The sequence below is a fragment of the Quercus robur genome, chromosome 4, assembly GCF_932294415.1.
Source record: "Quercus robur chromosome 4, dhQueRobu3.1, whole genome shotgun sequence".
Lineage (NCBI taxonomy): Eukaryota > Viridiplantae > Streptophyta > Magnoliopsida > Fagales > Fagaceae > Quercus > Quercus robur.
Window position 1 is genome coordinate 13827487 of NC_065537.1, and position 19230 is coordinate 13846716.

A 19230-nucleotide genomic window follows, 5' to 3' on the forward strand; every position below is an offset into this window, starting at 1 on the left:
GCCAGTCAGCTTCCACAGATTATTCAAACTGCTATTAAAGGTTTTGAAAACTCTTCCACTAAACCTTTTGTTTCCATCAGATGCTGGAGTACTTTACCAGATTGGGAAAGAGATAACTGGATGAATGTCCAACCCTCAAAGCATCTCATTCTCATCAATGGTCACACCCACCAAGGACAATGGCTTGAAGGAAATTCCCACTTGTCCTTCGATGATCCTTTTACTCTTGCAAAATGTTGGAGAAATTATTTTAATAACCAAATTCTTGAAGTTTCTTAGAATCTATGGAAAAATTATCATTTCATAGGAAGCACAGATAGAATCTCTGTTTTTGGTCCCAAACCCTATGCTAGTGCCCTTGTTCACTTACAGATAGCAGATCATCCTAATCCAAGAAGTCTTATCATCCCAGGAAAAACTCCAAGGTTTGAGCCACTTTTATATTGCGGATTATGTAATAAATATGCTATTTATCATGAGCATGCATGTGATGATAATGCTCAATGGGATCCTTATGATGGTTATCCATCCGATGCTCCTTCTACTGATTGATGAGTTCACTCCTGAGGCTACTACTGTTTGAAACTATTGTTACTTTCCCTTATTTGTTTGGTTTGCACAAAAGCCAAAATACTTCAATGTCTTTGAAGAATATGTTGCTGAAAATCCGGAACTATTTCAAGATACTCCAGATTTGGCGGAAGATTTTGATTCTCCTACTTTTTTGGCCTGCATAATGGCCTAAACATTTCAATATTTACCACTGCTAAAAGCCTGTTTCCCACTAATATGATGCTTCTGAAGATTCCCAAGACTATTGCTCATTTGCAACTGAAGGATAGTGCTTATTGGTTTCTTTTATTGGTTTCTTTTGACACCAAAGGACACCAATAATGTGGCCTTGTCCCTAAATTTGTAGTCCTCTTGCTGATCTCTACGGAGGATTCCCCACAATCTTGAGTCAAAAAGAAGAAAAATTCTCTTTTACTATTCATCTGTCACTGTTCACCTGACATTGTTCACCTGTTACTGTTCACAACACTGTTCACTCCGATTTTGACTATTTAAGGGGGGTTGTCCCTTAAGTTAGAACAAGCTTTTGACTATAGAATTTCCCTTAGAATTTTCTTGAGAGAGTTTTCTTTCCTAGAAGCCTTCTTTGAGAGAATTCCTTGTTCCTACTACTACTACCTTGTTTACTACAAACCTTGTAACTAGGACTAGTTCAAGCTTTGTAATTATCAACCTGTTCTGAGATCTTGTATTAACTACTACTACTGCTGTAAGTGTTTTGTACTATTTTCTATAACAAGTATTTTCAGTTTTCTGTTCATTATACTACATGTTGCTACCGCCACCTTGGACGGATTACCGCCATCTTGGACGGTTCTAAATTGCTTTCATTTACTTTGAATTATTTTGTTATATACTACTTGGCTGGTTCTACCGCCTTATTATTCTCACTAACTTATTTACATTACTTTCAACATATATTATTACTGTGCTTTCGTCTCTTCCCTTTAGCTGTGCATCTCCTTCCCCTTTATGGTATCAGAGCCACTCTTTTCTGGCTGGTGATAGTGTGGTTGTGTTCTCTGTCTCTCTGTCTGTGTCTACTCGAAAACTTGATATTCCGCTGTTGTGTTCCCTTCTTACCGTTGTTGGCGCCACCCTAGTTGTAAACAATTCCTAGAATCAAACTGTAAGTCCGTTTGAGCCAAGAGAGGGCGTGTAGGGCATGAGAGGTATAAGGTTGCTTAGGGTATGTGTTAGGAAATGCAATGGTTGTGAGAAAAACATGATAACTGAGTGTTGAACCTAGGATAGTATGGATAGGTTGTGGAGATCCAACTCCTCTGTCAGCTCTAAGTCTAGTTGTCCTCCTGATATTGTAAATGAAGAAGATCACACTATTGATGATAATGAGTTGATCCCTAATTTTCGTAATTGGAATATTCCTAAAGTTGATACTAAAATTGTTTATAAAACTAGTTTTGTTGAGAGTGCTTTTTATTTTGCTTACAAAGCTAGAACTGTTGAACAAATATTCTTTATTTCAAAAGTTCATGAAAAATGTTGTTTGTTTTCTAAAAGAAATATTAATGAATTCCTTGCTGCTAAAAAATTCAGTTATTTGCATATTGGTATGGTTCAAGTTGCTATTAAACCACTTACCCGAAAGGGTATTAATGCTTCTGTTCTTATGTGTTTAAGAGATGCTAGATTTAAGATCTTTAAAGATAGCATTCTTGGTATGATTACTGCTTCTATGTATGATGGTCCTGTTTATTTTAACCATTATCCTGATCTTACTCTTGCTTTGGATGATCCTCATATTGTTAAAGCTTTGACATTGAATATTGCTTCATCTGGTTATCACATGGAAGAATGTAGTAAGCCTTTTGCTTTGATTTATTGCATTTATTATAGACTGTTGTGTACTCAAATAAATCCTGGTGTTAGGATTCCAAAAGAACCCTCTGGTAAAACCATGTTAATCCAGTGTTCAACCCTTGATGCTAAAATTCAAGTTCCAAAAATGATTCAATGACAAGATGTTAAGCTTCCTAATGATTAGTTGTTGGAACAAGAATCCCCTCTTGCTAAACCTGTTTTTGATGAGCTAGATCTCACTCATATTCAACAATATCTTGATGGTATTGTTAAAATAAGTTTTCAAAACAATCCACCTTTGAGGATCAACGAAGGAAGACATTCCTTTGCTGGATTTGAAAGTATTTCAAAAAGAGATCAAGAGATCAATGATTTTTTGCAAAAGAATTTTGAAAAACCTTCTGATTTAAAGCTAACAGGTATTTCAAGTGATAAATCTCAAGTTAGCTCTGTTTACTATTCTACTAAACCTGAAACTTCCTCCCTATTTTGTGGAACTGCTAATGAAGAAGAAGATGACACTAAGTCTATTTGTCCATTTGATTCTAATTTTCCTCCTATTGAAAACCCTGTTTACCAAAATCAATTAAGAGTTTTGATTGTTTTGGATGAAAGTTTTGAAGTTGATACGGTTTCTTTGTATGATGAATTTATGCTTGCTAAAAATAGAAACAAAAGAGAATATTTCAAAAATAATTTTGCTCAGTCTAAAAAGACTTTGTTAAGAGAAAATGGTTAGAAAAGATGAATCAACTGAAAAAACATATTTTGTTTTTTGATTTTCTTGAAAACCATTATTTTTCAAAAGATGAAGAAGTTTCAATACAACATTTAAATGTGATAGAAAAAAAATCAAATTTTGTTAAAGCAAATAAAGCCATTGTCAAGTCTACTCATCCTCCTCTTGAAACAATTTTGATAACTACTAAGAAGGATGAAGTCAAGGCCTCTCCTTTCAAAATTGTTGATGATCAAACTCCTATTGTTAGTCTTATTGAACAAAACAATTTTACTAATGAATCTTTGCATATTATTGGTCAACAACTTGACCGCATTGGATAAAAAATTGTTGAAAAAACTGTTTCTCTTGAAAAACTTGTTTCTGAAAAGGCTGTTTCTGTTAAAACTGAGAAACCTTTGATTGATTTACTCAGTCAAAGTGAAAAAGTTATGTTTAAAACTTCTCAGTCCAAGACTCTTGAAATTGTTGAAAAAATGCTTTTTGATTTAAAAGTTAAAACTGATGATACTTCTAGAAGTACAGCTTGCACTATTTCAAGAAATGAAAAAGAAATTGTTTCTGATACAAATTCTGATACTGTATCTTCTGTTTCTGCAAAAAATATTTTTGATGATGATTTACCATAAATTAAAAGATTTGTTGGAAACTCCAAACCCATGTCTTTTACAAAGAATTGGTATTCAAAACCCACTCCTCCTGATATACAGTTTGAAGAAAGATCTTTTCAAACACAGTTTTCTATTTCTGCTGATAAGCTTTATGAATGGAATATTGATGGTTTGTCTGAACAAGAAATCATTAATAAAATGAGTCATATGTCCATGGTTGGTATTGCTTATCGAAATAACCATGATCTTGATCAACCTAAAATTGTTAATTTACTTGTTACTGGTTTTTCTGGTACTCTTCGTGGATGGTGGGATTCATACATCACTGAAGAATCCAGAGAATCTATTAAACATGTTGTTTAAAAGAATGATGAAGGTTTGCCTATTTTTGATGAAAGTATTGGTCGTGGTATTCCTGATGGTGTTAATACCCTGATCTATACTATTCTCAAACATTTTGTTGGTACTCCATACAATATTTCATCTTGTGTTTCTGATTATTTGAATAATTTGAGTTGTCCTACTATGTCTAATTACAGATGGTATCAAGATGTTTTTACTTCCAGAGTGATGCTCTAGAAAGATTGCCACAAGCCTTATTGGAAAGAAAAGTTTATTGACGGTCTACCTCCTATCTTTGCTCATAAGGTAAAACAAGAGTTAATGGGTAAAAATGATTCTATTGATTATGATAATTTAACCTATGGTGATATTTTCAGTACGATTTAAAAACTTGGTATCAATATGTGTAATGATGAAAAAATTTTAAAACACCAATTAAAAAATAAAAGAAAAGCTAAATATGAAATGGGTAATTTCTGTGAACAATATGGTTTGCCTCCTATTGCTCCTTCCAGGCAAAAAGTTAAAAAAACATGGTAAAGGCTATAAAAAAATATAAAAAATACAAAAACAACTTTGTTAAACCTAATGATTTCTATGCTAAGAAGAAAAATGTTTCTAAAAAATATGATAAACATAGATCAGGTAAAGGTAAATGCTTCAACTCTGGTAAACCTAGACATTTTAGTAAAGATTGCAAACAAAAACCTGGGAAGTTGAAAAAAAAGTTTAATATGTTAAATATTGATGATAAAGAGCAAGAAGAATTATTTAGAATCCTTGACTCAAACAACTCGTCTGATTCTTTGGAAGATGATTTTTCTTCTTCATCTGATTCTTGCTATCAATCTGCTGATGATTCTTCTGATTCACCTAATATTAAAATTGGTTGCAGAGATTCCTGTTGCAATGTTGTTAAGTCTGTGAATACTCTCACTAAGAGTGAAGAAGATGAAAAATTAATAATTCAACTGATAAATCAAATTCAAAATCCTGAATTACAAAAAGAATATTTGGATAAGTTTAAGAAAAATTTGATAAAAGATGAAACTGGTTAAAAACCAAAATCAACCATAAGCTTTGAAGAAACTTTGGAGAGATTTAATAAAAAGAAATCCAAAGAATTGACTGTTAATGATCTTCAACATGAAATTAATGTTGTTAAACAAGAGATAAATGAATTAAAACATGAATTCAAAAGCATTAAAAGTGATAACAATAATCTCCAACAAGAATTGATAATGCTAAAAATTAATAAAAATCTTAATAAATCTAATAACAAAAAAGATGAACAAGATTAGCACAAAGATGGAAATGAATCCAGTCAACAGGCTCTTCTTTCTAATAAAGGTTTAGTTGATGATTCTTAACTTAGTCTTGTTAATAAATTGCTTCCTCCAAATTGGTTTACAAAAGTTAAAATTGTTGTTTCCCATGATTATCATTTCACTGTTATTGCTATGATTGATTCTGGTGCGGATATGAACTGTATCCAAGAAGGATTGATTCCTTCAAAATATTTTGAAAAATCAACTGAAAGATTGGTTTATACTAATGGTAGTCAAATGAAGATCAGATATGAATTGAATAATGCTCATGTTTGTCATGATAATGTTTGTTTCAAGATTCCTTCTGTCCTTGTTAAAAACATGACTGATAAAGTGATTCTTGGTCTGCCATTTATATATGCTTTATATCCTTTTCTTGTTGAACATGATGGAATTACTACTGATCCTTTCGAACAAAAAGTAAAATTCAAATTTGCTTCAAAGTTTGAAATCGATGTTGATGCTTTAACTCTGATTCATCGATGTTGATGCTTTAACTCTAACTCATGCTAAAACCAAACATCTCAACTTCCTTCAACAAGAAGTTAGATACAAGAAAATTGTTGAACAAATTTCTGATAAATTGTTACAATAAAAAATTGATCATTTTCAAAAAATGCTGATTAATGATGTTTGCTCTAATGTTCCTAAAGCTTTTTGGCATAGGAAGAAACATATTGTTGACTTGCCATATGTTAAAGATTTTGGTGAGAAAAACATTCCCACTAAAGCTCGTCCTATTCAAATGAATGCTGAAACTGTTGAATTTTGCAAAAAAGAAATCCATGATTTGTTGGAGAAAAAAATAATTAGGAATAGCAAGTCTCCTTTGTCCTATTCTGCTTTTTATGTCTAGAAAAATGCTGAGGTTGAAAGAGGGACCCTTAGATTGGTAATCAACTACAAACCCTTGAATAAGGTTTTGGAGTGGATTAGGTATCCTATTCCCAATAAGAATGACCTGGTCCATAGGTTGAGTGAAGCTGTGGTGTTTTCCAAATTTGACATGAAATCTAGGTTCTGGCAAATCTAGATTACTGAGAATGATAGGTACAAGACTGCTTTTACCACTCCTTTTGGACATTATGAGTGGAATGTTATGCCATTTTGTCTTAAGAATGCCCCAAGTGAGTTTCAAAACATCATGAATGATATTTTTAACTCCTTCAGTCATTTCACCATTGTTTATATTGATGATGTTCTTGTTTACTCTAGCTCTATTGATGAACACTGGAAAAATTTGTATTCATTTCTGGATACTATCAAAAGAAATGGTCTTGTTGTATCTGCAAAGAAAATCAAATTGTTTCTAACAAAAGTTCGTTTCCTTGGCTATGACATCTCTGAAGGACAGATTCGTCCTATTGATAGAGCCATTCAATTTGCTGATAAGTTTCCTGATGTTATCACTGATAAGACACAGCTCCAAAGATTTCTTGGGTCATTAAATTATGTTGCTGATTTCTATAAGGATATGAGGAAACAATGCAAACCCTTGTTTGACCGGTTAAAAAGTAATCCCCCTCCTTGGTCTGATATTCATACTTCCCTTGTTAAACAAATCAAATCCCATGTTAAGACATTGCCTTGTCTTGGTATTCCTACTATTGGTGCTTTTAAAATTGTTGAAACCAATGCCTCTGACATTGGTTATGGTGGTATTCTAAAACAAAGAGTTTCTCCTGGGTCACCTGAACAAATTGTTCGTTTCTATTCTGGGATTTAGAATAATGCACAGTTAAATTATAGTACTATAAAAAAAGAGATTTCATCTATAGTACTATGTATTTCAAAATTTCAAAGTGATTTGTTAAACCAAAAGTTTTTGTTACGTATTGATTGCAAAAGTGCTAAATACGTTATTGAAAAAGATATTGAAAATATTGCTTCCAAACATATTTTTGCCAAATGGCAAGCTATTTTAAGCGTTTTTGATTTCGATATTGAATATATTAAAGGATCTCAAAATACTACCCCTGATTTCCTTACCCATGAATTTTTGCAGTGTCACAATGGCAAGTAGAAGATCAAAAGATAATCATCCTGCTGAAACCTCCAAACAAATTGTTAAAAAAGAACCTGCTTCTCCTCTTGAAATTACTAATTGTTTCACCACCCTAGGAACCATCCCTATGCCCAATTACTCCACTGTTCTTGCCTCGTCCTATGACCCTTATGCCATAACCCCTGTTAACCAACCTATTAGAATTGCTTTTCCCAGAAATTCCTTTAACCCTTAATACATCAAAAAACAATATTTCCAACACTTGTTTTATATTGAACCCAACAGAGTCTCCATTTCTGATCCTCTCAAACTTGCTAAAAGTTATTTCCCTTCAATGTTTCACTGGATTCCTAAGCACAGAGAAAAGAATTTATAGTATTATTTTGATCTTCTGTGTCATGAAAAATCTATTATTATTAACACCACATCTGACAAAGTTGATACCTCCAAAATTATTTACCACAGTGTTTACTTGGTCAATTTTATTTTTGAAGAAAAATGGGGCTCTTCCCCTAATTCTACCAGAACAATGCCATCTTCCCCCATTCCCTATTCATATCATGATTATATCACTGCTTGGTCAAGATTCATGCTGCACCAGAATGAAAACACGTCTCATTCCTGGTTTGTTAACTTTGATAAAAGTTTCACTGGTTATTTGCCTCTTTGGTTCAACAATTGGTGGACCCAATTTGGCCATATTGCTAAAATATTTCCTGAGCCATTGCTTGATGCTTTCAAATGTTTCAAGAAATTTTATAGGTGTGATGCTCATGGAGCTAAATTCCCTGTTTTGCTTCACTTTGTTAAGCACCATAAAATACCTTGAATATTAAAATGGCAATATGAAAAAGGAGGTGATATTCTCTCAAGACATTGGTATGTAAAATGGTGGGGTAAATTCCCTCATACTCAACGAATTATTGCTACTATTTCTAGAGAATTTTCATCTACTACTGCTCTCCCCATTGCCAAGGATCATTCCCCAGTTCAAACCCCTATCCTTGCTGATGCTCCCTCTTTTTCTTCCATCAAGAATGCTAAGCCTCCAGCAAAAAATAAGAGCTCCCCTATTGACGATTTAAGAAAAAATACTGATGCTCTTTTGGCTTTACTCAAATGGGCAGAAGAAGCTATTGCCAATCAAGGAGAATCTAAAGCCTCTTCTAAGGAATCTGTTGCCCACAACCCTTATTTCCCTTATGACCAGGAACTGTTCAGACATGATGAGGATAACACTCCAAATCTTCAAGAAGATTGATCTTATTTGTCTGGCTTGCACAAAGGCCAAAAATGCTACAATGTTTACTTACTGGTGAAATTCCACTATTGTTTTCCACTCCTGATGATGATGTTCTAAAAAGAAGATTCTCCATGTTTCCCGAGTCTTTTAGTCACACAAAGATTGCTTTCGGCAAACTTTTACTGTTAACTTTTACTGTTCACTAGTACAGTTTACTCAAAATTTTGCCTATTTAAGGGGGGATGTCCCTTAAGCTTTTATTTCAGAATTTTCTTCCCTTAAAACTTCTTCCCTTAGAAGCCTTCTTTGAGAGAAAGTTCCTTGTTCCTGTTACCACTATTTTCCTACTTCCTACTACTACAATCTTGTAACTAGGACTAGTTCAAGCTTTGTAATTGTTAACCTGTTCTGAGATCTTGTATTAACCACTACTACTGCTGTAAGTGTTTTGTACTATTTTCAATAACAAGTATTTTCAGTTTTATATTCATTATACTACTTGTTGCTACCGCCACTTTGGACAGATTACCGCCATCTCGGACGGTTCTAAATTGTTTTCATTTACTTTGAATTATTTTGATATATACTGCTTGGCTGGTTCTACCGCCTTATTATTGTTCTAACTTATTCATTTACATTACATTCAATATATATTATTACTGTGCTTCCGCCTTCACCTTGGTGTCCTTCCCCCTTAATGCTTTATATATTAAGGCGTATTATATATATCAAAGGAGTATTATATATATATATATATATATATTTTTTTTTTTTCTTCTTTAAAAACAAAAATTCTTTGGAAACACACATTTAGGCTACACAAAGGCCAAACAAACGGACCCTATAAGCCGAAGCCATCACCGCATAGATGACAGAACCAGCATCGCTGTTGGGAGGCAGCCTATAAGCCACTGTGAATGAGATGAAGGATACCGCGACTACGCAAGCATTGAGTTTCTAAATTGGAAATTTACAATAGGTTAAACTTAATACCTATTTTATATTTGTCGATGAAACAAAAAATATAAAGTATCAAAGAGTAGTACTTACTACCTATCATTAATGATATATATATATATATATTTTTTAAAAGCATCGTTTTTCAGTATAAAAGAAAGTATTTTTTAATTAAATTTATTTTTTGATGTGAAGAAAAGGTAATATTTATAAAGGGAAATATCAACAAAGAAGTATGATATTTATTTACAACAAGGAAGAAAAAGAAAAAGAAAAAGAAAAAAAGGAAGTGGAAATCACTTACGGACATCAGATATCAATAGAAAGTACTTTTATCTAGGGACCAAAACAATATTTTAGTCTTAATTATCCTTTGCACCAGTTTTAGTTTAGGATAAAGCACTTAAAAAAGAAAAATAAAATGATAAAAAAAGAAGGAAAAATGGACATCGCATAACAAGAAAGTACATCATTACAATATGGCATCTACTAAAAATATGCTATAAAACTAAGTTCATCTGACATCATCTAAGTCAAATATTACTTGGTCTCTCACACTATTGTACACATTAGTACTTTTATTACTAGCATTATATTTGTAAGAATCTGATGTCTCACCAAGAATTTGGTTTCTTCTGAGTTGGAATCAACATTGACCCACAAATGCATCTCCGCATTTTTTAAACCCTCCAATTTGGTTGCTACTTCCTTCATAGTAGGTCTATCTTCCTCTTTCAATCTTAAGCACCTCTTTGCAAGATTGCCACTTCCTTCAGTTGCTCCGCCTTTCCTTCTTTTGCTATATGTTTCTCAAGAATTTCAAATAATCTATTATCTTTCGAAAAAGATATAAAATATATAGCTAGACTTCTTTCCTCCTTTGGCCTATCAAATGAAAGAGCCATTTTTCCAGTTAATAACTCTACAAGGACCACTCCAAAGCTATAAACATCACTTTTCTCTGTCAATTGACTTGTTTGCATGTATTCAGGGTCCAAGTATCCCAAAGTTCCTTGCACCATTGTAGCTAATTGTGTTTGGTCTAGTGGAACTAATCTTGAAGCTCCAAAATCTGATACCTTTGCTGTGTGAGTATTATCTAGCAATATGTTTGAAGACTTAACATCTCTATGGATTATAGGTGGAAAAGCTGCAAAGTGCAAATATGATAGTACTTCTGCAGTTTTTGCAGCTATCCTAAGACGAGTCTCCCATGATATGGTGGATGCCTGCCTTTCATGATGAATGTACTCAAAAAGAGTACCATTGGGTATGAATTCGTAAACTAGTAAAGGAAACCGTGTCTCCAAACAACAATCCAATAGTTTAACTACATTCTTGTGGTTAATTTCAGAAAGTACAAGTACCTCGTTTATGAATTGCTCAATTTGGTTTTCATCGACAGTTTTGGACTTCTTGATGGCCACAATCCTATTATCTGGTAAAATTCCTTTATAAACTGTACCAAAACCTCCTCGGCCAATAATTAAAGTCTCATCGTAATTGTTGGTAGCCTTTTGCAACTCTTCTTTGTTGAAAATTTTGGCTATTGCAGTTGAATTTTCTTGTTTGGAGAGTTTTTGTTGTAAAATTAGACCCCCCTTTTGTTCAAAGAACCTTTGTTTAAGCTTGATTAACCTTCTTTGCTTAACTATCAAGTACAGCCAAGAACTACAGACAAGCACATCTATGAAGCTTATGCCAACACCTACATTTGAAAGAAATAGAATATTAGCTTGCTAATCTCTATCAAGTACATCTAGGAGCTACTAAGAAGCAAAACGATGAAGCATATGCCCATAGAAATAAACATTATTAATGGACTTTTTATACCATTCTTAGAGGGCCCAAGGGGGAGATGGATTACAATTTTGCAAAGAGTCATTTTTTATATTTTTATTTTGGACATGATACAGGTTGCTGGTTAGATTTAAATTCATAAAAATTTTTATGGCAATTCTTTTTTCCACTCTTAAAATTTGCATGGATTTCCATTTTTGTGCTAAGCTGTTAAAACTTCTTTTTTTCTTTCAGGTAAGTATTATATTAGTTAATTTGACTTGGATCCCACAAATTAAAATTTATGGTGAGATTCATTAGGAATGTGAGAGAAGAGAGCACCATATCACTATATTCTAGAGCCTCTAATAGCTCCTAATAATTCTCCTATTAACTAATGCTTACAGATATTAATTAGTGCTCGAAATCAAATGAACTAATATGAAATAATCATTAAATAATATCACTAGACATTCTATTAAATAAGATGGATAATTTTTTTTTTTTTTTGAGAAACCAGACTATGAGTCTGGAAATTTAAGATGGATAAAAAGTTAAGTAGTCCGAAGAGTACAAAGTATAACATTTTTAATAGTTTTGAGATGAAACCAAACTAAATGTAAGCTTAAGGAGTGAAATAATACCATTTAACTCTAAAAGTTAAAGATAGGTTCCAATTAGTCTAACTAGTAAAGCCTCTTATTTAAAAACTAAATCTTAGTTTCAGCTAAATAACCTATTCTCAAATGGACTCCGAGTATACTTACCAACAAAAAGTTAAACTTGTAGCGATGGTTGATTGATAACACAAAGGATGTCTACTCCTGCACTTCGGTCCAAATGGTACCCCTCGATGCAAGAACGCGTAAATTTCCCTAGTATGTTCATACACTGTTCCCCCGGGGCCTTACCGTTATCATCATTTTCACACTCGTCAATGTCTGTAGATGTAAAGCCCATCGTTAAGTGACTTAAAATAAATATAGTAAATATAAAGCAATGACATATTCAAGACCAAGATTTAAAAACAAAAACAAACAGAATAAAAATAAACAAAAAAACCAAAACAAACAAAAAGTAAACCAATTAAACAAGGACTTTATTCTTTTTGCTGAGAGAAAAGCAGTAACATATATTATTAAAATGAAATGACAAAGTATTGCAACATAAGAAGTTTTAAAGAGTTTCTATCTATTAATTTTCAGTTCAATTCATTAAATTTTATTTTGTATCTTCATTTCAGTCCTTCAATATTAATCTCTTTTCAATTTGATCTTTCTTTCTAATTCCATCCAATCATGTTATTGTTTATGAGTTTTTTTCACTTTCCAAAACCACATTCCTTTGAGGATTAAATAGTCCAATACAGAGGTGGACAAAAGAATTACATTATATATTAATTAATAGAATTTAAATGACAAAATTGATATTGTGGGCCACAAAATTCATGGCCCAGGCCCGCTCTATATATCAAGGCCCAGGACCTGATCTGAGAAGACCTATTGTCAAGGATAAGCTCAATGCACGGATAGGATAAGTGAAAAGACTGCCCCTACTGTAGTGGAGAACTCTGTGCCTGACAAGCCCCTATTCTTGACCAAGCAATTCAACCTTTACGTCTACTCCCAACCACTGGAGGTATGGGCTGATAGGACAAGTCCTCTGCCCCGAAGGTAAAGCTTACACGTGGACCCTAAAGAGAGGGAAAAATACGAGTATAAAAGGAAATGAAAGCCAAGAGACAAGAGGGGGGGAAAGAAGGGGAAGAACTCGATGCTCCTCGGACTAAGTCCGAGGAGTCCAACCCTTCAGGCTACATCGTTGTATGGCCCGGACGTTCAGGCCGAATCACCTTCTACATGAGCCCCCTCCCTAAAGTCAGGACCGGACCGTTGCCCAGCGATCCAGAGCAAGCCTTTTAAACCCACTCTCTACAAATCATATTGTGAGGGATCTTTTTTGTACGAGCCCAACGTCATTCTTGGGCCGTTAAATAATCGTGTCCCTACAATTGGCGCCGTCTGTGGGAAGGCTTGCGCGTTGGTGCAGGTGGCGTTTAAGTCAACTCTCTAGCAAGCAGAGATTCGCGGGTTTTCCCCCGTCTCCGGCGACATGCAGTTGCTGTTCCGACATAAACTTCGACCAGGGGCTACATCCTGCAGTGCCAACGGCACGGGCGGCTCTAGGGGCTTCCGGCCTCAAGCCAACTCTCCCCGCCACGGGCAAGGGGCTGACCTGCGAAAAAGCAAATAAGTACAAAAAAGTACTCAAAAAAAAAAAAAAAAAGTTTTGGACAGAACCAAGGCCTTGCATGGTCCTCGGATTCAAGCCTATGGGGAAACCAAGTACTCCAAAAAGTTTTGGACAGAACCAAGGCCTTGCATGGTCCTCAGACTCAAGCCTATGGGGAAACCAAGTACTCCAAAAAAGTTTTGGACAGAACCAAGGCCTTGCATGGTCCTCGGACTCAAGCCTATGGGGAAACCAAGTACTCCAAAAAAGTTTTGGACAGAACCAAGGCCTTGCATGGTCCTCGGACTCAAGCCTATGGGGAAACCAAGTACTCCAAAAAGTTTTGGACAGAACCAAGGCCTTGCATGGTCCTCGGACTCAAGCCTTTGGGGAAACCAAGTACTCCAAAAAAGTTTTGGACAGAACCAAGGTCTTGCATGGTCCTCGGACTCAAGCCTATGGGGAAACCAAGTACACAGAGAAAAAACTACAAGTTTTGGATAGAACCAAGGCCTTGCATGGTCCTCGGACTCAAGCCTATGGGGAAACCAACTACTTAAAAGAAAAACTACATTACATGGACCTTAGAATCTATCCGAGGAGATCTCTCCATTAACAATTGTGTTAATTCCTAAACTGCATGGACTCTTAAGTCTGCCCTCGGATTCTCACTACCAAAGGGATTGATGCTATATAAGGCAATATGTTACCAAAAACACAATCGGAGTTCTTTATTGCTTGGTTACCCCCTCGGATGAATTATTTAGAGTTTATCATTCTCGGACGGTCTCCTCGCACTTATTATGAAATATTCAGCTGCTATCTCGGTTAGTTTCCTAAGTTTAATTTACTGTGAATTATCGTTATTAGGCCTAGTAATGTCAGTAAATTAAAATTAGTTAGACCATGTTTTGAGGTTTCCTACTCTAAGTGTCATTGAAGAAAAACACATATGGAGCACACCCATTCACAAAGTAGTGTTGCAAAAAAAAAATAATAATGAAATAATATTCAAAACAAATAAATAAATTTCCCTTTTATTAAAACAATAAAATAATACAGCGTACAATGAAAAGCTGGAATCAGCTTATAGCTAAGTACATAATCGAAAAGAAAGATACAAAAGAATAAGATAAGGCCGAGGAGATAGTCTAGAGGAGAGGTTGGCTACTGCTCAAGACTTTGTCCTTCCTCAACACTCTTACATGCCCATAACTCAGGCAGCAAAAGAACCCGTCGTGGGGCCTACACCATTGAAGAAAAGGTGCAGAAAGCGCCCAACTTCAGGCTAGCGCAGCTGAAGAAAAGGTGCAGGGAGCCCAACTTGAGGCCCACACCGTCGAAGAGAAGGTGCCGGGAGCCGGAAGTTGAGGAGCCTACACCAAAACTTGCCTGCGACAAGGCAGACGGCGCTGATGGCGGAGAATCTTTCTTCTGACACACCAAAGATCTGGCATGACCAGAACTTGCTTCGGATTTTGACTAAAAGATGGGAGGGTACCGTTCCCATCATGTCCAAGCGGGAAGACACCTTAAATCTGTGCCTCCTCTGCCCAGACCACATCACTTTGCGTCTTGGAGGGGCCCGATGCCCCTGTGGCGGGTGAAGCTCCCCCATCTCCATCCAAGCCTCAAGCATACGGCGCAAAGGGTAGATGACACCGGAAGAGGGAACTGGGTATGGACAAAGGGTTATAGTTCTGAAGAGAGCAGAATGGTTTATATGCCAGGAGAGCAATCACCTATCCCACTTATATAGAGGGTAAAGAGGTGACCTGTGATTTAAATTTGAGCAGATTCCCAAGACGCGCTGCAGACAAAGCAGCTCTGGCTCAACTTCCCACACCATCCGCAACCGTAGGATCTCAAGATCCTCGGGAAGGTGCACTTCGATTACTGAAACTCCAGAGTACTCGCGAACGATGGGCTGACTCTTGACTTGGCACGTCTCCCGAGTGAATGTGAAAACACAAGTATGGATGGAGTGCAAAATTTTGAGCAAGTCGTGATGTGGGCCCAAAGTCATCAAAACCCTCCTCCCCCAACTAAAAGTTGGGCAGCAGGATTTTGAGGGGCTATTGTGGGCCAGAAAATTCATGGCCCAGGCCCGCTCTATATATCAAGGCCCAGGACCTGATCTGAGAAGACCTATTGTCAAGGATAAGCTCAATGCACGGATAGGATAAGTGAAAAGACTGCCCCTACTGTAGTGGAGAACTCTGTGCCTGACAAGCCCCTATTCTTGACCAAGCAATTCAACCTTTACGTCTACTCCCAACCACTGGAGGTATGGGCTGATAGGACAAGTCCTCTGCCCCGAAGGTAAAGCTTACACGTGGACCCTAAAGAGAGGGAAAAATACGAGTATAAAAGGAAATGAAAGCCAAGAGACAAGAGGGGGGGAAAGAAGGGGAAGAACTCGATGCTCCTCGGACTAAGTCCGAGGAGTCCAACCCTTTAGGCTACATCGTTGTATGGCCCGGACATTCAGGCCGAACCACCTTCTACATGAGCCCCCTCCCTAAAGTCAGGATCGGACCGTTGCCTAGCGATCCAGAGCAAGCCTTTTAAGCCCACTCTCTACAAATCATATTGTGAGGGATCTTTTTTGTACGAGCCCAACGTCATTCTTGGGCCGTTAAATAATCGTGTCCCTACAGATATATATATATATATATATATAAATATATATTAAAGGACTCAATTGAAATTAGGTTAAAATAGAAGAAATAATAATAATTACTATTATTATCGAGAAATTAACATAGATACATGAATTATTACCTTGACAACCATGGCGGAGGTATGGGTTCCATTAGGAATCAATACACGTGCTATTACCTCCACATATGTAACTCGATTTGTTGGTAACATCATTACATGTGTTAGTACCGATCGCCCAATCAAGAACCATTGGCATATCACTTCTATTTCCCGTAGAGTGCGAAGGGAATCAATGGAGAAAGTGAACGTGCCTTGTTTGCTAATAAACGCATGGCCACAAGGATTGAAACTCTCTACTTTTGTGTAATTATTTATAGAATTGAGCTTGATACTAATAATTCCTTAACCCATTAGGAATATCTACCTCGCAACACCCAACACCAGAGCAAGAGCTGTTGACTATGTACTTAGTGCTTTCACATTTGGAAGCGCAGCCGGTGGATATATATTCACCATTTTGCTGGTAGCCATAAAGGTCACCGTAAGTGTCACAGCCGACGACCACGAACTTGTTTTGGTTGCTAGAGACGGTGAAATTAAGGGGCGAGTTGAGCCACGGTGCATTCCAGGTCTTCGACACGCCCTATACATAACAGTCATGGGCTATATATATACACATTGGCATGTCAATCTGGCCTTGGAGGGAAATGTTTGTAATAATGAAGTCTTCAGGTATTACTGGTTGGGTTTTGCCGAAAGAGTTGTTTTTACATTTGACATAAAAATAATGATCTATGTAACAACCTTCTCTTAGGCCGAATGGATATGGAATTTCCACATCTCCACATCTGTCCGGGCAGTTGGGCAGCGCTATTGGAAATGCTACTGCTGCGGCTGTCAATTCAAATAATACCACAGCAACCCAAGTGAATTGTATAAGAATCCCAATGAAACCCATATCTCCACAGTTTGGGAGAAAAGGAGGTAATTACATATACTTCCTATAATTACATCTAGTCTAAAATGTAAATTACGCTCGTTAAATTTTGTGGTATTTTATTTTTTTCTATAACGTTAAATTATTTACATTAATCTAGAACTAATTCAACTAATTTAATATATTAATGAGAGGAGAATAATCTCTCTTAAAAGTTACTACGACTTTTGAGTGAAGTTTGTGGTATATCTTTGTGTTTAAATCTTATTCCATCATTTCTATGCATTTGTTTCTCACAAATAATAATAATAATAATGATGATGATGATGATAGGGAAGAGCGCAGAGTACATCATAGGCCAGGATATTTTGTATGTGGGATATTCAAGGTTTATGGGTGGATTTGAAGCATGTATCGTGGAGAGAGATAATAGCACAAAGCACCGAATAAAAGATAAGTACTCCAGCTTCAACCAAAATTTTTTTTTCTTGCAAAGATACTTGAGAAATTTTTACATAGGAATCATTTATGAATTTGTTTTCAATGAAATATTATTGAATATACTTTGTTATCATGATTGCTACACGTTTGATAATTGCCATACACTTAGTCTGCAATTATGCAGTTTGCATCAAACAATTATTATATAGTTCAAAATTTTAAGATTAATATAACTTTCCAAGTCTCTGAAAGTTTCAAACAATAACCAAAAGACTTTGGAAGTTTTGAATAATGTCCAAAGACTGAGTGAGATGTTAACAAGATTAAAGACTTCTAATGGTGTTACTCGTTTTCAATGAGTTAAAAAAAAGTCATGATTAATTTCTCCCACACAAATATAAGGAGATAAAACTACTAATTAAACTTTTCTTACTTGTTATTTTGAAAGATGTTGTCTTCCCCATAAGTCTACTCCCCCCCCCCCCCCCCTAACTTATTAAAATATTACAAAATATATGTACACATATTTTGGAAGGCTCATACAGCTGCTTAAATCTAGTAACAAAGTTCAAGTAGAGATAGACTATATGTTAGATGAGTTTTCAATAGACATTGCATTTAGATTTATTTTTCTTTTATTCTGAGAACTCATTAAGGCTTTAGGTGTGACTAATAGTTGATTTTGGTTCTTCCATTAGCTACGGAGATGATAGACAAATTAAATGAAAAGAACTTAAGGAGGAAGCTGCAAAGAAAATCTAACCGAAGAGTTCCCTTAGCTCCAAAATGTTAAGATTAAATCTGAAGAATTTTTCTTTTACTAAAATTTTAAACCCTAAATATGTTTGTGATTTTAATTTTCGTAAAGTTTTAGTTTTATTGGTTATATTTTTCAAAAAATTCCATGTGGCAACTTATTTGACATAAAAATAATATTTTAATATCACCGTTAACTATATCATCATTTTTTATCCAACACTTAATGCCCATGACCATTTTAACAAAATACCAAAAGGATAGAGACCAACTATATATAGTTTATCCTTTTTTATATTAATAACTAACTAATATTTATATCTAAAAATCTAAATAAAATGTAAATATGATTTTATCTATAATTGTTTTCTTCCTCTTATTTGTTATATAAATAAATTGAATTACATTGGTGTGCTAAAAATAAATTAAATTACATTTGTGTGTTATTTGAACATTATTATTTATTTTAGGAAAAACATGCAATTCTTATAACATTTAATTATTATAAGAAAGAAAAACTATAGCAAATATCAATTGAGTTTCAAGGTTGTTGGCTTTTTATTTTTTATTTTTTATAATAATTATATTGGAAAAAGCAACATTCATAATTCTAATCTCTTTTCATTTCCTCAACATTCCAAGAAACCAAACAGAGCATAAACGATTTTACATTAGCAACTTTAATGAACAACACTATAAAAATTTAAACCCCAAATTCTAACAATTGAAGAAAGAATTCTTCGAAACTCTACCTGGCGACTGAAACTGCAGTGACTCGACGAGGCTGAGTGACGCCGATGAT

At 35.1% G+C, this 19230-nt stretch overlaps 1 pseudogene; it reads right to left on the reverse strand.

Annotated features, from left to right (window-relative positions):
• Nucleotides 1–10053: 10053 nt before the first annotated feature.
• LOC126721422 (putative wall-associated receptor kinase-like 16) lies at nucleotides 10054–17276 on the reverse strand (annotated as a pseudogene).
• Nucleotides 17277–19230: the final 1954 nt, after the last annotated feature.